At 43.7% G+C, this 23,876-nt stretch overlaps 1 protein-coding gene and 1 pseudogene across 2 annotated transcripts in view; one reads left to right on the top strand and one right to left on the bottom strand.

The window, feature by feature from the left end:
* LOC130297581 (uncharacterized) overlaps positions 1-23,876 on the top strand; it is a 438,873-nt pseudogene that overhangs the window by 169,322 nt on the left and 245,675 nt on the right.
* Positions 1-23,876, bottom strand: part of KCNJ16 (potassium inwardly rectifying channel subfamily J member 16) — a 67,578-nt gene that overhangs the window by 41,891 nt on the left and 1,811 nt on the right. The window contains exon 2 of one of the 2 annotated variants that reach the window (XM_056550196.1): positions 18,706-18,848. The exons of the other annotated variant lie outside the window; for it this stretch is intronic. The gene's annotated coding sequence lies outside the window, so the exon portion shown is untranslated. The remainder of the gene's footprint in view (positions 1-18,705; positions 18,849-23,876) is intronic. 2 annotated transcript variants of the gene reach the window in all.

Genomic DNA, 23,876 nt, shown 5'->3' with positions numbered 1-23,876 from the left:
GGCCGGATACCTAGCTGTGCTGACCCCACCTCCCCCGTATGTGTACGTCAGAGAGGCACGCAGTGCCAGCATTTCGACTCCCTTCTGGTCAACAAATACGAACCAATAATTCTAACCCATTAGGAGCGTTGGTGGCCACATTCCTGTCACCGTGAGATCTCAACATACACAGGCTGGCTAAGAGTCACAGGAGTGTGAGGAAAGGAACCAAACTCCTATCACCCTCAGCAGACTGTACAGCAGGAAAAATATAATATATTGTATGTGGACAGGGTGTCTATAAAAGGGTGGGCACACAGGGTCCCCATAATCTTCCATTGCCCGGGGGCCCCATGAGTTGTCAGTCCACCCCTGATAATACTACATACAGTGGGGCAAAAAAGTTCTCCCACATAAAGGGGTACTCCACTCCTAGACATCTTATCCCCTATCCAAAGGATAGGGGATAAGGTGTCTGATCGCGGGGGTCCCGCCGCTGGGAACCCCCCGCAATATAGCATGCGGCACCAACTTGTTTCTGCTCCGGAAGCGCTGGAGGGTCTGGGTCCCGTCCACGGGAACGGAAGATCGTGACATCACGACTCCGCCCCTGTGTGACGTCACGCCCCACCCCCTCAATGCAAGTCTATGGGAGGGGGCATAATTTTACCACCAAATAGCATTTTTTTGGTTGCGCCATACATTTTATGGTAAAGTGAGTGATGGCATTACAACGGACAACTGGTCGCGCAAAAAACAAGCACTCATACTAGTCTGTGGATGAAAATATAAAAGAGTTATGATTTTTTGAAGGCGATGAGGAAAAACTGAAAATGTAAAAATAAAATTGTCTGCATCCTTAACCCCGGACTCAGGGTTTTTCCGTTTTTGCACTTTCGTTCTTTCCTCCTTACCTTTTAAAAATCATAACCATTTCAATTTTCCACCTAAAAATCCATATTATGGCTTATTTTTTGCGTCACCAATTCTACTTTGCAGTAACATTAGTCATTTTACCCAAAAATTCACGACGAAATGGAAAAAAATATCATTGTGTGACAAAATCGAAGAAAAAGCGCCATTTTGTAACTTTTGGGGGCTTCCGTTTCTACGCAGTGCATATTTCGGTAAAAATGAAACCTTATCATTATTCTGTAGGTCCATACGGTTAAAATGATACCCTATTTATATAGGTTTGATTTTGTTGTACTTCTGGAAAAAATCATAACTACATGCAGGAAAATTTATACGTTTAAAAATGTCCTCTACTGACCCCTATAACTTTTTTATTTTTCCACGTACAGGGCGGTATGAGGGCTCATTTTTTGCGCCGTGATCTGAAGTTTTTAACGGTATGATTTTTGTTTTGATCGCACTTTTTGATCACTTTTTATTCATTTTTTAATGGTATAAAAAGTGACCAAAATACGCTTTTTTGGACTTTGGAATTTTTTTACGTGTACGCCATTGACCGTGCGGTTTAATTAACGATATATTTTTATAGGTCGGACATTTACGCACGCGGCGATACCACACATGTTTATTTTTATTTACACAGTTTTTTTTTTTTATGGGAAAAGGGGGGGTGATTCAAACTTTTATTAGGGAAGGGGTTAAATCGCCTTTATTAACACTTTTTTTTTACTTTTTTTTTGCAGTGTTATAGGTTCCATAGGGACCTATAACACTGCACACACTGATCTCCTATGCTGATCACTGGCGTGTATTAACACGCCTGTGATCAGCGTTATCGGCGCTTGACTGCTCCTGCCTGGATCTCAGGCACGGAGCAGTCATTCGTCGATCGGACACCGAGGAGGCAGGTAAGGGCCCTCCCGGTGTCCTGCAAGCTGTTCGGGACGCCGCAATTTCACCGCGGCGGTCCCGAACAGCCCGACTGACTAGCCGGGATACTTTCGCTGTAGAAGCGGCTGTCAGCTTTGACCACCGCTTCTAAAGGGTTAATACCGCACATCGCCGCGATCGGCGATGTGTGGTATTAGCCACGGGTCCCGGCCGTTGATGAGCGTTGGGACCGACGCGATGTGCTGGGAGCCGGCGCAGGACGTAAATATACGTCCGGCGTCGTTAAAGGGTTAAGGCCCAAATGGGCTGAGTCCTTAAGGGATAAAGGGGTACTCCGGTGGAAAACTGGTGCCGGAAAGTTAAACATATTTATAAATTACAATAGATAAAGAAATTGGTGCTCGAAGGTCTGTGAATATTTGAAATAAAATTAATTTATTGGTAAAATTGATTTATTAATGTACAATTGATAGTAAAAATGATATTAATAAATAGTAAATATTATAGTGGTCTGTGACCTACAGGGCCCTTGTAGGTCAGCTAGACCACAGATAGTGTAAGATAAAATCGGTGTATATGTAATGGAATAAAACAATATAAAAACAATAATATAATTACAATGGTATAAATTAGTATAAAGTGTCCACAATAATACAAGTGACTTCAGAATTGTACTCCTGGTATAATAAATTGTAGTCCGAGTGAATACATTCTTCTCTCATTGCATGTGATAAATGTCACGATGCCGGCTGGCAGGTAGTGGATCCTCTGTGCCAGAGAGGGATTGGCGTGGACCGTGCTAGTGGACCGGTTCTAAGCCACTACTGGTTTTCACCAGAGCCCGCCGCAAAGCGGGATGGTCTTGCTGCGGCGGTAGTGACCAGGTCGTATCCACTAGCAACGGCTCACCTCTCTGGCTGCTGAAGATAGGCGAGGTACAAGGGAGTAGGCAGAAGCAAAGTCGGACGTAGCAGAAGGTCGGGGGCAGGCGGCAAGGTTCGTAGTCAGGGGAGATAGCAAAGTTCTGGTACACAGGGTATAAACACACAAAAACGCTTTCACTAGGCTCAAGGGCAACAAGATCCGGCAAGGAAGTGCAAGGGAGGAGACTAGATATAGCCAGGACACAGATGGGAACCAATTAAGCTAATTGGGCCAGGCACCAATCATTGGTGCACTGGCCCTTTAAGTCTCAGGGAGCTGGCGCGCGCGCGCCCTAGAGAGCGGAGCCGCGCGCGCCAGCACATGACCGCAGGAGACGGGAACGGGTAAGTGACCTGGGATGCGATTCGCGAGCGGGCGCGTCCCGCTGTGCGAATCGCATCCCCAACGGCCATGACAGGGCAGTGCTCCCGGTCAGCGCTGACCGGGGAGCTGCAGGGAGAAAGGCGCCGTGAGCGCTCCGGGGAGGAGCGGGGACCCGGAGCGCTAGGCGTAACAGTACCCCCCCCCTTAGGTCTCCCCTTCTCTTTATCGGGTAACTGCCTCCCCTGGGATGAGGACACCGGGAAAGGATGGAGGGATTCCTCAACGGCAGGCAGAACCGCAGGAGTAGGAATGGGGAGAGAGGGCGAGACCTGGCACGGGGCAATGTGACACCAGGACGAGGGCCATGAGGGGACACAGAAGCTTGCCTGATGGAACTGGGAGGGGGGGAGGGGCATTTCCTGTGGCAGGCAGAGTCCTTAATGACCTTAGGGGGACCGGATACAGGAGGAACCACAGAGTTACGGCAAGGGTTACTGGGAACCGGTTTTAGACAGTTCTTGGCACAAGAGGACCCCCAACTCTTGATCTCCCCAGTGGACCAATCCAGGGTTGGGGAATGAAGTTGAAGCCAGGGAAGTCCAAGGAGAATTTCCGAGGTGAAATTGGGGAGGACCAAAAGTTCAATCCTCTCGTGATGAGATCCGATGCTCATAAGAAGGGGCTCCGTGCGGAAACGTATGGTACAGTCCAACCTGGCTCCGTTGACCGCGGAAATGTGGAGTGGCTTGACAAGACGGGTCACCGGAATATGGAATTTATTCACAAAGGACTCCCGAATAAAATTCCCAGAAGCTCCAGAGTCCAGACAGGCCACGGCTGAGAGGGGAGAGCTGGCTGAAGTGGAAATCCGAACAGGTACCGTGAGACGTGGAGAAGCCGACTTGGCATCAAGAGACGCCACACCCACGAGAGCTGAGTGCGAGCGTGCGTTTCCCAGACGTGGAGGACGGATTGGGCAATCCACCAAAAAATGTTCAGTACTGGCACAGTACAGACAAAGATTCTCTTCCTTACGGCGATTCCTCTCTTCCAGGGTCAGGCGAGACCGATCCACTTGCATGGCCTCCTCGGCGGGAGGCCTAGGCGCAGATTGCAGTGGAGACTGTGGGAGAGGTGTCCAGAGATCTAAGTCCTTTTCCTGGCGGAGCTCTTGATGCCTCTCAGAAAAACGCATGTCAATGCGAGTGGCTAGATGAATGAGTTCATGCAGGTTAGCAGGAGTCTCTCGTGCGGCCAGAACATCCTTAATGTTGCTGGATAGGCCTTTTTTAAAGGTCGCGCAGAGAGCCTCATTATTCCAGGATAGTTCAGAAGCAAGAGTACGGAATTGTATGGCGTACTCGCCAACGGAGGAATTACCCTGGACCAGGTTCAGCAGGGCAGTCTCAGCAGAAGAGGCTCGGGCAGGTTCCTCAAAGACACTTCGAATTTCCGAGAAGAAGGAGTGTACAGAGGCAGTGACGGGGTCATCGCGGTCCCAGAGCGGTGTGGCCCATGACAGGGCTTTTCCAGACAGAAGGCTGACTACGAAAGCCACCTTAGACCTTTCAGTAGGAAACTGATCCGACATCATCTCCAGATGCAGGGAACATTGGGAAAGAAAGCCACGGCAAAACTTAGAGTCCCCATTAAATTTGTCCGGCAAAGACAGGCGGAGGCTAGGAGTGGCCACTCGCTGCGGAAGAGGTGCAGGAGCTGGCGGAGGAGATGGTTGCTGCTGCTGTAGCTGAGACTGAATCTGCTGTAGCTGCGACTGGAGTTGCTGAGTCATGGTGGTCAAGTACGACAGCTGGTGATCTTGTTGGGCAATCTGTCGGGCTTGCTGGGCGACCAGTGTGGGGAGGTCGGCGACAACAGGCAGAGGAACTTCAGCGGGATCCATGGCCGGATCTACTGTCACGATGCCGGCTGGCAGGTAGTGGATCCTCTGTGCCAGAGAGGGATTGGCGTGGACCGTGCTAGTGGACCGGTTCTAAGCCACTACTGGTTTTCACCAGAGCCCGCCGCAAAGCGGGATGGTCTTGCTGCGGCGGTAGTGACCAGGTCGTATCCACTAGCAACGGCTCACCTCTCTGGCTGCTGAAGATAGGCGAGGTACAAGGGAGTAGGCAGAAGCAAAGTCGGACGTAGCAGAAGGTCGGGGGCAGGCGGCAAGGTTCGTAGTCAGGGGAGATAGCAAAGTTCTGGTACACAGGGTATAAACACACAAAAACGCTTTCACTAGGCTCAAGGGCAACAAGATCCGGCAAGGAAGTGCAAGGGAGGAGACTAGATATAGCCAGGACACAGATGGGAACCAATTAAGCTAATTGGGCCAGGCACCAATCATTGGTGCACTGGCCCTTTAAGTCTCAGGGAGCTGGCGCGCGCGCGCCCTAGAGAGCGGAGCCGCGCGCGCCAGCACATGACCGCAGGAGACGGGAACGGGTAAGTGACCTGGGATGCGATTCGCGAGCGGGCGCGTCCCGCTGTGCGAATCGCATCCCCAACGGCCATGACAGGGCAGTGCTCCCGGTCAGCGCTGACCGGGGAGCTGCAGGGAGAAAGGCGCCGTGAGCGCTCCGGGGAGGAGCGGGGACCCGGAGCGCTAGGCGTAACAATAAATATTGGTGCAGATTCTGACAAATACCGATATACTGTAATCCAAATGTGGGTATAGATATGCAGAGCGCAACAGCACAAGTTGCAATTGTATCCTACTTTTAGCTGCTGAAGGAAGGTCCTAAGGAGGACCTGAAACGCGTCCAGCCTTAACTACCACTACAAGTGCCACAATATCCAATTTTACCTCTCATAGACAAAGCACCAAGGATCATCACTACTCCTGTTTCCTTCATTGACAGGCACGTAGCACCTATTACTGGGACACAGCTTGGTCGTTACCCACAGAACAGCTGCAGTCCACACAAAAGGAGCCCACTACCATCACTGCCAAATCGGAGACGGCCGAGTCTCCAGGAGTGGGCCCTCTGTGCTAGAGCCGGGATTGCACCGAGACAAGCTCACATCTAATCAAGGTACGAATTATATCTTAAACATTTGCACATCAATCCGTGACTGTCTATTACACTTATTGCTGCTACACTGTGAGACGGCTCAGTCTCCTGCAGCAGGCTCTCTGCCTAGGAGCCAGGATCGATTTTTTGCATGAATGAAAGCTAATTTTACACTTACCTTGAAAGTTGATACAAACTACTACAAGTTGGATGCAATTGCAAGTTTTGCTGTTTTGCTCTGCATATCTATACCCACACTTGGATTACAGTATATCGGTAGGAATCTTCACCAATATTTATCACATGCAATGAGAGAAGAATGTATTCACTCGGACTACAATTAATTATACCAGGAGTACAATTCTGAAGTCTCTTGTATTATTGTGGACACTTTATACTAATTTATACCATTGTATTTATATTATTGTTTTTATATTGTTTTATTCCATTACATATACACTGATTTTATCTTACACTATCTGTGGTCTAGCTGACCTACAAGGGTCCTGTAGGTCGCAGACCACTATAATATTTACTATATATTAAAGGAGTACTCTGGTGCAGAATACTCCTGCTCCGTCCTGCCCGGGCTGCAAAAAAAAAAAAAAAATGAAAATAAACCATCACTCACCTCCATCTTCTTCATACTTCCGTGTGAACGAAGCATCACATGGCGCTCAGCCTATCGCCGGCCGCCGCGATGTTCTGCCTCGGCCCATAATAGGCTGAGCGCCATGTGACACTTCGCTCACACGGAAGTATGAAGAAGATGGACCAGAGGACCGATCACCTGTAGTGGCGCTCTGTGGGAACCCAGGAAGGTGAGTGATGGTTTATTTTCATTTTTTTTGCAGCCCGGGCAGGAAGGAGCAGGAGTACTCTTAAATTTACTATTAATTTTATTTCAAATATTCACAGACCTTCAAGCTCCAATTTCTTTATCTATTGTATTTTTGCTAGACACCATGGGTGTAGGTGTTATTTGGGCAGCTCAGGCCGTGGGTTAACAGATTGGTATGAGCTTCTCCAGTCCCCTTCTATATTTGTAAATTACTTATATTAAAAAATATTAATCCTTCCAGTACTTATTAGCTGCTAAATACTACCAAGGAAATTATTTTATTTTTGGAACACAGTGCTCTCTGCTGACATCTCTGTCCATTTTAGGAACTGTCCAGAGCAGCATATGTTTTCTATGGGGATTTTCTCCTACTCTGGACAGTTCTTAAAATGGACAGAGGTGTCAGCAGAGAGCTCTGTGTTCCAAAAAGAAAATAATTTCCTCTGTAGTATTAAGCAGCTAATAAGTACTGGAAGGATTAAGATTTTGTATTAGAAGTAACTTACAAATCTGTTTAACTTTCTGGCACCAGTTGAAAAAAAAAAAAGTCTGCCACCGGAGTACCCCTTTAACGACGCAGGACGTAAATGTACGTCCTCGTGACGTGGTACTTAACGCACCAGGACGTACATTTACGTCCTGAGCATAACCGCGGGCATCGGAGCGATGCCGGCATCATGCGCGGCAGGTCCCGGCTGTGGATCGCAGCCAGGGACCCGCCGGTAATGGCGGACACCCGCGATCCCGCGGATGTCCGCCATTAGCCCCTCAGATGCCGTGATTAATACAGATCACGGCATCTGCAGCATCGCAATCACTTAACAGGATGATCGGATCGCCCGCAGCGCTGCCGCGGTGATCTGATCATCCTGCACGGCAGACGGAGGTCCCCTCACCTGGCTCCGCTGCCTTCCGGGAGTCTTCTTCTCGGATCTGCCTTCCCGCAGACCAGAGCAAAAGATCACCGATAACCCTGATCAGTGCTATGTCCTATACATAGCACTGAACAGGATTAGCAATCGAGTGATTGCTTTAAATAGTCCCCTATGGGGACTATTAAAGTGTAAAAACAAAAGTAAAAAAAAGTTACAAAATATTTGAAAACCCCCTCCCCCAATAAAAACTTAAATTGTCCCATTTTCCCTATTTTACCTCCAAAAAGTGTGAATAAAATTATTTTATATACATGTTTGGTATCGCCGCGTGCGTAAATATCCGAACTATTAAAATAAAATGTAAATGATCCCGTACGGTGAACAGCGTGAACGGCAAAAAAAAAAAAGTACAAAATAGCTGCTTTTTTATAACATTTTATTCCCAAAAAAATTTATAAAAAATGTAATAAAAGTTTTGTATAAGCAAATATAGTATTAATAAAAAGTACAGATTACAAAAAATGAGCCCTGATACCACCGCTTATACGAAAAAATGAAAAAGTTATAGGTCTTCAAAATAGGGGTATTTTAAACGTACTAATTTGGTTAAAAAGCAATTCCGGGTCATACAGTTCTCCTGTGACTCGGAAAATAAGGGAGATCAGGTGACACCCACACGGGTGCCACCCCTCCTATGCCTGCTATTGGTCGTCTAGGGCGGGTGGGGTGGTTAATTTTCGGTTTCCCCGTTCTGCCCACCCACAGTAGGCTGGGCAGAACGGGGAAACCCGATGAGGACCGGCGCCGAAGTCCACTTACCCATCGGCGGTGGTGATCGGCGGCAGAAGAGGACAGCGCTGCGGCTCCCTGGATCCTATGGAAGCCAGTGAGTTGCCTAGCAACACCTGGAGGGCTACAGTTTGAGACCACTATACAGTGGTCTGTAATTTGTAGCCCTCCAGATGTTGCATAACTACATCTCCCAGCATGCCCTTCAGCTATCAGTACATGCTGTGAGTTGTAGTTTTGCAACAGCTGGAGGCACACTGGTTGGAAAATACTGAGTTAGGTAACAGAACCTAACTGAATGTTTTCCAACCAGTGTGCTTCCGGCTGTTGCAAAAGTGCAGCTCCCAGCATACACGGTCTGTCAGTACATGCAGGGAGTTGTAGTTTTGAAACAGCTGGAAGTTTACCCCCCCCCATGTATAGGGTACATTCACACTGGCGGGTTTACAGTAAGTTTCCTGCTTTAGCTTTGAGCTGTGGCAAATTTTTCGCCGCAGCACAAACTCCTAGCAAGAAACTCGCTGTAAACCTCCGCCTGTGTGAATGTACCCTAAAAATATTACACTACACTACACTAACACATAATAAAGGGTAAAACACTACATATACACCCCCTTACACTGCCCCCCCCCCCCCCCCCAATAAAAATGAAAAACGAATTGTACGGCAGTGTTTCCAAAAAGGAGCCTCCAGCTGTTGCAAAACAACAACTCCCAGCATTTCCGGACAGCCACTGACTGTACAGGCATGCGGGGAGTTTAGCAACAGCTGGAGGCACCCTGTTTGGGAATCACTGGCGTAGAATACCCCTATGCAATCCCTAATTTAGTCCTCAAATACGCATGGCGCTCTTTCACTTCGGAGCCCTGTCGTATTTCAAGGAAACAGATTAGGGCCACATACAGGGTATTTCTGTACTCGGAAGAAATTGCACTACAAATTTTGGGGGCTTTTTCTCCTTTTACCCCTTTAAAGGGAAAAGTTGAGGGCTACACCAGCCTGTTAGTGTAAAACATTTTTACATTTTACATTAACATGCTGGTGTTGCTCCATACTTTTTATTTTCACAAGCGGTAAAAGGGAAAAAAAAATATTTGTAACGCAATTTCTCCTGAGTACGGAAATACCCCATATGTGGGTGTAAAATGCTCTGCGGGCGCACAACAAGGCTCAGGATGAGAGCGCACCATGTACATTTGAGGCCAAAATTGGTGATTTGCACAGGGGTGGCTGATTTTACAGCGGTTCTGACATAAATGCAAAAAAAATAAATACACACATGTGACCCCATTTTGGAAACTATACCCCTCATGGAACATAACAAGGGGTATAGTGTGCTTTTACACCCCACAGATGTTTGATACATTTTCATTAAAGTTGGATGGGAAAATGAAAAAAAAAAAATTTTTACCAAAATGCTGGTGTTACCCTAAATTTTTCATTTTCACAATGGAAAATAGGAGAAAAAGCCCCCCAAAATTTGTAGCCCCATTTCTTCTGTGTAATAACATACCCCATATGTGGATGTAAAGTGCTCTGCGGGTGCACTACAATGCTCAGAAGAGAAGGAGCGCCATTGGGCTTTTGAAGAAAATTTGTCCGGAATTGAAGTTCATGTGTGTTTACAAAGCCCCCATAGTGCCAGAACAATGGACCCCCCCCCCACATGTGACCCCATTATGGAAACTTCACCCCTCATGTAATGTAATAAGGGGTACAGTTAGCATTTACACCCCACAGGTGTCTGACAGATTTTTGGAACAGTGGTCCATGAAAATGACATTTTTCATTTGCTCAGCCCACTGTTCCAAAGATCTGTCAAATGCAGTGGGTTGTAAATACTCACTGCACCCCTTATTAAGTTCTGTGAGGGGTGTAGTTTCTAAAATGGGGTCACATGTGGGGAAGGCACATGGCCCCTGACTTCCATTCCAAACAAATTCTCTTTCCAAAAGCCCAATGGCGCTCCTCCTCTTCTGAGCATTGCAGTGCGGCAGCAGAGCACTTGACGTCCACACATGGGGTATTTCCATACTCAGAAGAAATGGGGTAAAATTTTGGGAAAAACTGCATTTTGGTGAAAATATAAATATTTTTTTTCATTTACACATCCAAATTTAACAAAAAGTAGTCAAACACCTGTGAGGTGTTAAGGCTCACTGGACCCCTTGTTATGTGCCTTGAGTTATTTCCGTACTCAGAAGAGATGGCATTACACATTTTCTCCTATTACTCCTTGTAAAAATTTAACATTTGGGGGAAAACTAGCATTTTAGTGAAAAAAAGATAAAAATAATTTACACATCCAAATTTAACGAAAAGTTGTCAAACACCTGTGGGGTGTTAAGGCTCACTGGACCCCTTGTTACGTTCCTTGAGGGGTGTAGTTTCCAAAATAGTATGCCATGTGTTATTTTTTTTTTTTTTTTTTTTGCTGTTCTGGCACCATAGGGGCTTCCTAAATATGAAATGCCCCCCAAAAACCATTTCAGCAAAATTTGCTTTCCAAAAGCCAAATGTGACTCCTTCTCTTCTGAGCATTGTATTTTGCCAGCAGAGCACTTGACATCCACACATGAGGTATTTCCGTACTCAGAAGAGATGGCATTACAAATTTTGGGGTTCATTTTCTCCTATTACTCCTTGTAAAAATTTAACATTTGGGAGAAAACTAGCATTTTAGTGAAAAAAAGATAAAAATAATTCACACATCCAAATTTAACGAAAAGTTGTCAAACACCTGTGGGGTGTTAAGGCTCACTGGACCCCTTGTTACGTTCCTTGAGGGGTGTAGTTTCCAAAATAGTATGCCATATGTTTTTTTTTTGTTTTTTTTTTGCTCTTCTGGCACTCTCCAAAATCCGTTCCTTCCCTTCTGAGCCCTCTAGTGCAACCACAGAGCACTTCACATACACATATGAGGTATTTCCTTACTCGAGAGAAATTGGGTTACACATTTTAGGAAGATTTCTCTCCTTTTACCCCTTGTAAAAATTCAAAAACTGGGTCTACAAGAACATGCCAGTGTAAAAAATTAAGATTTTGAATTTTCTCCTTCAATTTGCTGCTATTCCTGTGAAAACACCTAAAGGGTTAACAAACCTTTTGAATCTCACTTTGAATACTTTGAGGGTTGCCCTTTTTTTTTATAATGGGGGTATTTCTAATATGAAAGCCCTTCAAATCCACTCCAAAACTGAACTGGACCCTGAAAAAATTTCAATTTAGAAAATATTGTGAAAAATTGGAAGATTGCTGCTGAACTTTGAAGCCCTCTGATGTCTTCCAAAAGTAAAAACATGTCAACTTTATGATGCCAACATAAAGTAGACATATTGTATATTTGAATCAATATATAATTTATTTTGAATATTCATTTTCCTAATAAGCAGAGAGCTTCACAGTTAAAAAAAAATGCATCAAATTTTGGAATTTTTCTCTGAATCACAATGAAATGTAAAAGCATCCCAGAGTTATCAATGCTTAAAGTGACAGTGGTCAGATGTGCAAAAAATGGCCGGGTCCTACACTGAAAATTGGCTGGGGTTAAGTCAACCTCCACCCAGTGTACTTGATAAATCTAGACGTCTGTGAGGCTGCCCAAGTGACAGCCTCAGAAATCTACACCAGCTCAATGCTACAATTTACGCCTGCAAGTAAATTTGGCATGTGTGAGCGGCATCCCCCCCCTCCTTGTCTTTCACCAAGCCAAGACTTGTCCATCAGCCACTAGATAGAGAAGTGTGATTTATCACCCCACAAATCATATTTCCTTTGCTCTTAAATATATTTGTGGCAGCTTTAGACAACTACCGTACTACCGTACATCTAAAGCTTTGCATTGTGCTTGGTGATTTAAGGATGCATGCAGCTGCTTGGCCTTGGTAACCCACTCCATGAATCTTCTGACGGGGCACAATTTTTGTGCTTATTTTAATGGCAGATGAGTTATTTTCTCTGCAGTGTTGGCAACTTTTATGCACCTTAGCACTCTGCAACCCCACTCTTTTTAACTTTTCCACTTCATGGCTGAGTTGCTGTGGTTCCACTTCTCAGTAGTACCACTTACAGCTCATGTGTAAGATCTGTGAGGGAAGAAATGTCAGGAACTTAATAAATAAGAGCTGGGACCCGTAAAAATTTCCTATATAGTGATATACTAATGTACTGATGCGTGTGAGAAACTTTTCTTTGCAGTTCAGTGCTTAGTTCTCTACCCCAACATTTGCTATCAAGGAAATGTCAGATGGCTAGTGCCAGAAAAAATGGCAAATTTAGCTGACTATAATGTAGTGTGTATGGACAGATATCTCTTTAATCAGAACCAAATCATAATGATTCTGCCTATTTTAGCTATCTGCTATTTAAAACAGGTCTGTCTCAATGTAAATGTTGTCACAAGATGTTTAAAAATAATTCATCAAATGTATAAAAATTTATCATTTAAAAAGCTCAAAATGTTATCCAAATCTGGATTACAAGGCCTTTGTTGTTCTGTGGAGTTGCTGACACATTAACATATGGAGCTAGACCAAAGCTTGTCCAGACTATCTGTACACTCTTATGTACAGTAGCAATATTGTTTTATAACCCAAATATTATCAGGCTGAGCCCACACTATCCGGCTTGGACATTATCCAGTGTAATGGAAATATCAAGAGGCACATACATGAAAAAGAGCTAGCGCGCTAGCGAAAAGTTATCTGTCTGAACTTTTCCTGTATTTAAGTCAATTGGCTGCAACATCTGAAAAAAGTGATTTCATCAGTTGGCAAAAAGATGAAGCAGGGATCATATTCACAGTGAAGAAGGACAAGTTAGATTAGGTTATACATAATACAGGACCGGAATAGCTTTTTTTTTCCAGGTGGGTTGCAGAGAGTAGGAAGGGAGTGTTTTTTTTTTTTTTTTTTAACGATATAACCCCAAGCAATGAAAAATGACATGTATTGTAAAAAAAAAATATCATTGGATCATCACATTGGATCATTCTGTACTAATGAAACAGGAACAATATATCAACCAATAGGACAGATATGTCCATGGTAGCAGTGCAGATTTAAAGGGGTTGGCCAGGAATTTAGAAAGAAAATGTCTCACAGCAGGTATATGCTTCAGTAAAAACATAGCCAATCTGTTTAATAGCTTAACATGTCAATCCTCCCCATTGTATTTTGCTGCAGCAAGGACATCATGAGCACCCACATGAGTAATTCAGCCAATCACTAGCTCAGTGATGATAATACATGCATATGTATGGTACATGATTGCTGGGGTCGGTGATTGACTACAGTGGTCGTGGGGGTGTACGTAATGTCATTGCAGTAAACAAAGTCAAGTGGGTATTACTGGAGCATGAGCGTTAGAGTATTTAATAGGTTATTTTTTTTCTTTAGCACATTCCACGAGGGTTGACACATTTTCTGTGTTTCCAGACAACCCTTTGTGTTTAATAGTGGTTATAACGATCGGTTCCTACTTATCAGGACTCATGCACACAACTTTACTACTGCTCTTTACAGTCTCCAAGCTGTATTACAACATCTATGGAAGTACTGTTTATAGGCCCCCTACTTTTACAGCAGAGAGTTGAGAGTAACGTGTACCCTTATATAGTGTTTGTGCACACAACTAAATGTGCATGTATGTTTAACAATAGGCTTTACATTTATGGCCAGCTTAAATGCTAATCCTTGTAAGAGTTCATGCACCTACTGTATATTGCAGATGAGTCTTGTAGGCAGGTGTAAAACGCCTGAAAGTGTTTAATGGAGGCTGATTGGCACCAAGACTCTGCAAGTTTATACTAGGGATCGACCAATTATCGGTTTGTCCGATATTATCGGCCGAAATTCACGATTTTGGACATTATCGGCATCAGCAATTACCTTGGGGGGCGGAATAGCCGATAACTTATACAGGAATATCGGTATAAGTTATCGCATATCGTTCTGAAAGGTCACTGATTATCGGTATCGGCCCTAAAAAATCAATATCGGTTGATCGCTAGTTTAAACTAGGGAATTATACAGCCTCTGTGCACAAGGCTCAACTCCAACCTAAGTTCCCAAAAGGACCTATCATCCTTTGTAACAGAGCCAGTAGTCAGCCAACAAATGAGAAACCCTAGTTTGATGGCTGATCCAGTGACTTTTTTGATCACTTCATTTTACCTACATGCACTATTTCTCCCGTTACTATCGCCCGTCACAAAATAATTATTAATAACGGCCGATAATGGGTTAAAACAGCTATTAGATAATTCCCTTAGACTATAATGGGATTTTCCAACACCCGTTAGGGATTTTTGGAACGGCCGATTTTCAAGATTTTTATGACGGACGTTCATTACGGATGAATTTTTATAATGTGAAGGGGGCCATAGTCAATTATCGTTCTTGTGGTGTGCGCCCTTTTTCCAAGGCTTTGTAAGGCTCAATCAGTTGTGCAGCCACTCAAACACCAGATGTTTCATATGGCCCTTTAAAGTCATCATTATTGGCTGCACATTACCTGTGGCCAATAATGGTAATTTAATTGGCAGTACAAAACATCAAACAAGCCAACTTCGGCTGATTTCTGGACAACTATCAGGAATAAGATCATTTTTAAAAGGGTACTCCGTGGAATTATTATTATTTTTTTAAATCGACTGGTGCCAGAAAGTTAAACAGATTTGTAAATTACTTCTGTGTAAAAATCTTAATCCTTCCAGTACTTGTCAGCTGCTGTATGCTCCAGAGGAAGTTCTTTTCTATTTGAATTTGTTTTCTGTCTTACCACAGTGCAGGTCTACCCCTTTCGCGTCCTTTTTATCGGCAGATTATCAAGCGAATAAGTGTTAAAGGAGTACTCCAGTGGAAAACATCTTTTTTTTTAATCAACTGGTGCCAGGAATTTAAACAGATTTGTAAATTACTTCTATTTAATAATTGAAATCCTTTCAGTACTTATCAGCAGCTGTATGCTCTACAGGAAGTTCTTTTCTCTTTAAATTTATTTTCTGTCTGACCACACTGCTCTCCTCTGACACCTCTGTCCATGTCAGGAACTGTCCAGAGTAGGAACAAATCCCCATAGCAAACCTATCCTGCTCTGGATAGTTCCGAGATTGTATATACCAGTGACCGGAGGGCAGCAGACGCCCTACTATTTGTATGCTATCATCATTGTTGTGTATGAAGCTACACAACCACCCAGGATGAGCAGTCATTCGTTTGTTACCTCACACTGGGGCTTAACAATATTACCCTATTGAGCGCTTGTTTTTCTACTTCTTGATAGTTCCTGACATGGACAGAGGTGTCAGCAGAGAGCAGTGTGGCTGCTGATAAGTACTGAAAGGATTTAGATTTTTAAATAGAAGTAATTTACCAATCTGTTTAAATTCCTGGCACCAGTTGATTTAAAAAATGTTTTCCACTGGAGTACTCCTTTAACACTTATTCTCTTGATAATCTGCCGATAAAGAGGATGCGAAAGGGGTAGACCTGCAATAGAAAAATAGAGCTAACTTCTCCCAAAACAGCACCACAACTGTTCTCTGGTTGTGTGTGGTATTACAACTTGGTTTCTTTCACGTCTATGAAACTGAGCTGCTGTAACACAAACAAGCTAAGAACAGGTGTGCCCTTTTTTTTAAAGAAATCAGCTCTATTTTTCTAATCCTGGATAACCCCTTAAATAGCAGCTTTTGGTAATCAGGCCTTTCATCTTTCCCATTCCCCACCAATTTGCCAATGACTGGGTCCCATTTGTCATGATGGAATGATGAACATCAACCTTTATTTTGGAAGAAAGAAGAGAAATCTTTGTTGGCACCTGTGCCATTGCTATAGGTGGTCCTGATCCCTGAACAAGCCCCCTCCCATAGGCTTGCATTGAGGGGGTGGGGCGTTAAGTCACAAGAGGGCGGGACTGTGATGTCACGATACTCCGGCCCCTGTATCGGGTGTCATCAGCACGGAGCGATCTTCGCTTCGTGCAGCTAATGGCAAGCGGGTGCTGCAGGAGAGATCGAGGGGGTCCCACTGCTGGGAACCCCCGCGATCTCTCCTGCAGCACCCGCTTGTTCCCGCCTTTGGATAGGAGATAAAATGTCTAGAGGCAGAGTATCCTTTTAAATGAAAAGGTCCACAACTTTCTAATAAACTTTGAGGGTAGGGGAATTTATTAAAATCTGTGCAGAGGAAAAGTGAGTGCCCAAAGCAACCAACTAGTGGTTTATTTTATTTTTCAGAGACCCTTTGAAAAAAAAGTTAAGTAATGATTGGTTAATATGGGCAACCGCTTCACTTCTTCTCTGCACAGATGTTGATACATCTCCCCTTTGAATTTCAGTAATGCACCATATTCAAAACCTCTCTTTAAAGGACAACTGCAGCGGAATTACACTTATCCCCTATCCACAGGATAGGGGATAAGTGTTTGATCGCGGGGGGTCCGACCGCTGGGACCCCCCTCGATCTCCCAAACGGGGCGCCGGCATTAGCGCCCATGGTGACGTAGCGTCAACCTAGAGGTCGACGGTGAAGCGCCGTCTCCTCCCCGTCCCCATACAGTTCTATGGGGGATGCGGGGACGCACGAATGCTGCCTCCCCGCCTCTCCCATAGAGATGTATGGAGGAGGCGTGTCGGCCGCAATGTCATGCTGCGGCTGGCACGCACCCTGCACGGGAGAGCCGCGGCCCCGTACAGGAGATCGCCGGGGGCCCCAGCGTTCGGACCCCCTGCGATCAAACACTTATCCCCTATCTTGAGGATAGGGGATAAGTGTTTGTACCGCTGCAGATGTCCTTTAATGTCAATAAAAAGAAACCCTCTTTTTTACAACCAGAAACTGAAAACATGTCTATATCAACAGATACGAGATAGCTACAATGTATCCACCCTAGGAAATCATCAGTAAGCTGTAAACCAGACTGTCTTTATTTGACTGCTTTTTAAACTATTTACCTTATGTATAGAGTCACCCACCTTACTGTCCAGAGCATGATGGCTAAGTCCTGGGTTTCAAGATAATGTGATCATCTGTGTGCAAAACCAACTTGCCTTCTCTAGCCCATAGTTCAGACACCTTCTGTACCTCCCAAGACTGACTGACCACTGAACCCAACACTGTTGAAAAATGTTGGCAGCTTTCAGAATGTTTTTTTCTTCCTCTTGTATCTTACACAGCAGCAGGCTGAGGTGATGGGCGGATAACTTTTGACTACCTTACAAAGGAAAAAGTCAACCAACGTGTTTTGAGGTGGAGTCTAGTTACCAGGCATTAGAGGAAACAAGCAAATATTTGTGCTGTTCACCGAAGGCTGCCCCACATTGTAAAACTTGTTTGTCCAAGTAACAATGGCTTTTGTTCGCCACTTAAGAAGTAAATAAAGGAAAAGTTTGTGAGAGAGTGAAATAGATATACCAGGAAAACAAGGCTTCAAAAGGGAATCTTGTTTATCTTTTATTCAGGAGAAGGTCTACATGACCATAGACTGATTCCTTGTTCTATGCAACATGGCCAACTTATATATCTGGCTGTGGACATTTGGTAATAGTTTGGTGCATCTACCACATAGGCTGGGAAGGCTACAATAAAGGCATAAGGGTACAAATAACTATAATTTTTAGTACCAGAATTTATGGATAAAGAATTCATAATCCCTTAAACTAGGCATACACCTTCAATAGTTTTAATCCTCCTGATCTTCATCATGCATTCATATATTTAGAAATAAGAGTGGGGAGATAAGCAACTGTCAGCCTTATCTGGTGGGAGATTAGCTCTCCAAGATCTAAAGGATTGAGCAGCTAAAACCAGCAGGTCCGATCCATGTCTCCCCAGACACGATCTCAGTTCTGAGGAACGTGTCTGAGGAAGACGGGTAAACCCTCCGAAAAACGCATTTTATATCAATAAATCTTAATTGACTTTTGAAAAACTACTGGTTTAGTGTTCTGCTCCTTGAGATACCATTTTTTATATATTTTTCTGGAACGCAGAAATCTGAAGTATCATTCAGCTTCAATATTCAGCAAACGGTCATGCAAAGGTTTAAAATCTGCTCCATACGTAAAGTAATATTAATATAAATGCTATACAATGTCTATATAATACTGTAACACAATTGGAATTACTTTTTTATGCTTTGAACACACCTGTGCGGCCTTCAATGCAATAGACCAGTATTTTCTGACCAGGGTGCCTCCAGCTGTTGCAAATTCATGCAAGATGATCTCTCACCCAGCGGTCGCTCCACCCATTGACGCAGAGACAGGCTGCCTCTGAACAGCTGACTTGGCTGTTAAAAATGTAGGGACAAAAATCACAGAAGAATTGCGAGACCACCATGAAACACAGGTACAGACACTATATTATGAACTATACTAACTTTACAACCACTGCAGCATACCTCTTTTAAACACAAGACACAACTGTGCCCACTTAGCACCCACCCTTAACCTGTTGCGGACGCAGGGCGTACAGGTACGCTCCTGTGCCAGAGTCCTTAAAGAGGTACTTCGGTGGTCAACGTGCTTTTCCATTTTTGACTTACCCTATTTGTTTTGTTTCATTTCTATTCTTGTTGTTTAGGCGACTATATTTCCGTTCTTTGTTGTCTTTTTATCCCCCACTTTGTTTTCCTATATTTGCTTCTATTTCCTGTTTCTTGCTGTGCTGAAAACTACAAATCCCAGCATGCCACATGCCTTGCTGGTTTGGGGCGGCTCCTTTTTTTTGTTTTGTTCCGCCCTTTACCCACCCTACTATTTTCCTGGGCAGGCCCCCTTATACACAGCACACTACTATAATCAGCCCTGGTTGGGATACACTGGCATACACACACAAAAGGGACTACAACTCTCAGCTTGTGTCATTCAGGAGTCTTCAGTCTGTGATATAACACCAGCATGCTGCCTCTGTAGTCTCCTGGGGGTTGTAGTTCACCACACCTCTATAGGGCATACACCAGTGTTTGCCAACCAGGGGTGTTGCAAAACTTGCAAAACTACTACTACCAGCATGCCCGGACAGCCAAAAGCTGTCCGGTCATGCTGAGAGTTGTAGTTTTGATACAGCTGAAGACACCCTGGTTGGGAAACAATGCACTTTGTAATATACTGAATAGGCTAGGCCAGTGTTTTCCAATCAATGTGCCTCCAGCTGTTGCAAAACTACAACTCCCAGCATGCCCAAAGACTGTCAAGTCATGCTGGGAGTTGTAGTTTTACAAGAGCTGGAGGCACACTGGTTTGGAAACACTGGTGTAACATGATGTGTATGCTGAATAGACTAGGACAGTGTTTCCCAACCAGTGTGCCTCCAGCTGTTGCAAAACTACAACTCCCAGCATGCCCAAAGTCTGTCCAGGCATGCTGGGAGTTGTAGTTTTGCAACAGCTGAATGCAGACTGGTTTGTAAACACTAGTATACACACATAACAGGGACTACAACTCCCAGCATGTGTCATTCAGGAGTCCCATCCCCAGCCGTGCACCTTGTTATCCTCCCCTTCAGATAACACTCTTATCTTCTCTGTCTTCATTCTCCCGTGCAGACCTGCGTCCTCAGAAGACAAAGCAGGGGGAGGGGAGATGAGGAGCTGTGTATGTCCTCTCTCCCCCTGCTCTGTATTCTTTTACTCATGCACACCTGCGTCCTCCAGGAGGGGGAGGTGAGGGGTGTGTGGCTTATCTCTCTCATGCAGTTCTGAAAGAACAGAGAAAAATAGCCCTGATGTTGTACACAGCCTAATCCTAACATGTGGACAACAGTAAGAGATCCAACACAGAACTACAGAACTTCCTGGCCCACAAACAGGTAAGTAAAAAAGACACATGCTACACAAACGTATAATACATGTCAATTGCAAAAAACATGAACATTAAAAGAAGATGCAATATAGCCAAAAATCTTAACCACCGGAGTATACCTTTAAGGACACAGGGCGTACATGTATGCCCTGGTCCTGTTACCAGCGTTTCAAACCCGGTGGGTCCCCAATGCTATCAGCAGCCAGGACCCAGGGTTAATGCCGGGCACCACCGATCAGGCCGATGCCCGGTATCAACCCTTTAGACTCCGCGATCAAAGTTGATCGCGGCATCTAAAATTAGTGAAGTGAAAGAATCGTGGCAACTCAGCGGACCTGTTCAGGACAATCCTAATGTCCTGATCAGCTGAGAGGAGGGCGGGAGGATCCAGGAAGCTTCAGCAGGCTGGAGCAGCAGAGCACCGATAACACTAATCAATGCTATGCTATGGCATAGCATTGAACAGTGTATGCAATCAAAAGACTGCATGTTATAGCCCACTATGGGGGATAAAAAAAAGTAAAAAAAGTTAATAAACATGAATAAGTCCCTCTCCTTATAAAAGTTTGAATCACCTCCACCTCCCATTTTGTAATAAAAATAATCGTATGTGGTACAGCCGCGTGCGTAAATGTCCGAACTATTAAAATATAAGGTTAGCTAAACATAGCTAATGGTGTACACAGTTGATGGTGTACACGTAAAAAAATACCAAAGTCCAAAATTGTGCATTTTTGGTAAAAATTTATAAAAAGCGATCAAAAAGTCTTATCAAAACAATACCGATAATATGGTACTGATAAAAACTCCATACCACGGCGCAAAATATATGCGCTCATAAACCCCTGTATGCTGAAAAATAAAAAAGTTATAGGGGGTGAGATGATGACAATTTTAAACATTCTAATTTTGGTGTATATAGTTATAATAGTAGTAAAATAAAGTAGTAGTAAAATAAAACCTACATAAATTGGGTATCTTTGTAACTGTATGGACCTACAGCATAAAGATAATGTGTCATTTTTACCGAAAAGTCCTTTTTATAAAGGGAGGAGGAAATAACGAAACGAGTCCTTAAGGTGAAAATGGCCTGAGTCCTTAAATGGGTATTCCAGGAAAAAACTTTTTTCTTTTAAATCAACTGGCTCCAGAATGATAAACAGATTTGTAAATTACTTCTATTAAAAAAATCTCAATCCTTCCAATAGATATCAGCTGCTGAAGTAGAGTTGTTCTTTTCTGTCGGATAACAGTGCTCTCTGCTGACACCTCTGTCTGTTTCAGGAAATGTCCAGAGCATAAGAGCTTTGCTATGGGGATTCGCTCCTACTCTGGACAGCTCCTGAGACAGATGCCATCAGAGAGCAGTTGGACTGAAAAGAACAACTCAACTTCAGTATCTGATAAGTACTGGAAGGATTAAGATTTTTTAATAGAAGTAATATACAAATCTGTTTAACTTTCTAAAGCCAGTTGATATATATATATATATATATATATATATATATATATATATAAAAGTTTTTTTCCTGGAATACCCCTTTAACCCCTTAATGACGCAGAACGTATATTTACGTCCTCCGCCAGCTCCCGCGATATGAAGCAGGGTCGCGCTGCGACCCCGCATCACATCGCGTTGGTCCCTGCACTCATCAACGGCCGGGACCCGCGGCTAATACCACACATCGACGATCACGGCAATGTGCTGTATTAACCCTTTAGAAGCGGCGGTCAAAGCTGAGGGAGGGCCCTTACCTGCCTCCTCGGTGTCCGATCGACGAATGACTGCTCCGTGCCTGAGATCCAGGCAGGAGCAGTCAAGCGCCGATAACACTGATCACAGGCGTGTTAATACACGCCAGTGATCAGCATAGGAGATCAGTGTGTGCAGTGTCTATGGGACCTATAACACTGCAAAAAAAAGTGAAAAAAAAGTGTTAAGAAAGGTCATTTAACCCCTTCCCTAATAAAAGTTTGAATCACCCCCCCTTTTCCCATAAAAAAAAAAAACTGTGTAAATAAAAATAAACATGTGTGGTATCGCCGCGTGCGTAAATGTCCGACCTATAAAAATATATCGTTAATTAAACCGCACGGTCAATGGCGTACACGTAAAAAAATTCCAAAGTCCAAAAAAGCGTATTTTGGTCACTTTTTATACCATTAAAAAATGAATAAAAAGTGATCAAAAAGTGCGATCAAAACAAAAATCATACCGTTAAAAACTTCAGATCACGGCGCAAAAAATGAGCCCTCATACCGCCCTGTACGTGGAAAAATAAAAAAGTTATAGGGGTCAGAATATGACATTTTTAAATGTATAAATTTTCCTGCATGTAGTTATGATTTTTTCCATAAGTGCGACAAAATCAAACCTATATAAGTAGGGTATCATTTTAACCGTATGGACCTACAGAATAATGATAAGGTGTAATTTTTACCGAAATATGCACTGCGTAGAAACGGAAGCCCCCAAAAGATACAAAATTGCGTTTTTTTCTTCGATTTTGTCACACGATTTTTTTTTCCGTTTCGCCGTGAATTTTAGGGTAAAATGGCTAATGTTACTGCAAAGTAGAATTGGTGACGCAAAAAATAAGCCATAATATGGATTTTTAGGTGGAAAATTGAAAGGGTTATGATTTTTAAAAGGTAAGGAGGAAAAAACAAAAGTGCAAAAACGGAAAAACCCTGAGTCCTTAAGGGGTTAAGGTGTTAACGTACAAACTACCATTCAGTGAGCCACAACATAACATGCTATATGCAAAATGACTAGCCTTCAACAAATTGTAATAGATCTTTTTGAAGATTTCTGCTTGTTGTCAGTGAATAGAAACACAATCATTTACAACCAGAGGCAGAAACTGGTATAAATGGGATGGCAGGTTACAGTTTGTCAGAGCACTTTATTGTATAAAGCCGTGGGCGAGCATGATGAGGATTTTGCATGTACCTTTAGGGCAATGTGACAGATGATTTACGCGTTCTGACAAAGGAATGCATGCATTACATGTTTACCTGCACATTCATCAGGTCAGAAGAACAACTTGGTGCTGTGATAAGTCTGTGAGTGCCTAATAGAAAAACATGTACATACTGCAGGTACATTGGGGGAGATTTAGCAAAGCCTGTCTAGAGGAAAAGATGCTGAGTTGCCCATAGCAACCAAGCAGATCACTTTTATTTCTCAGAGGCCTTTTCAGAATTTAAAGAAACAATTTGATTGGTTGCTATGGGCAACTCAGCAACTTTTCCTCTGGACAGGTTTTGATAAATCTCCCCCATAAGGTTTAGACAGTGACATTGCAACTAGACCCTAGTGCCACATTAGACACTAATACATGGACTAATACACTATAATGTATAAATCTCATACAATATGACATGAAGGTTATGGGGCTCAGGGCACATGCTTTACAGAGCTATGGAAAGATTTGGGCAACCACAAAATTCTACAAATGCTAAAGTTCAATTTATTTTTCTTATTGCTTATTTACGAGTCTGTCTAATCTCTC

This window comes from Hyla sarda, chromosome 13 (genome assembly GCF_029499605.1).
Source record: "Hyla sarda isolate aHylSar1 chromosome 13, aHylSar1.hap1, whole genome shotgun sequence".
NCBI lineage: Eukaryota > Metazoa > Chordata > Amphibia > Anura > Hylidae > Hyla > Hyla sarda.
The sequence above is the reverse complement of the archived record's forward strand: the minus strand, read 5'-3'. Positions and strand labels throughout refer to the sequence as shown.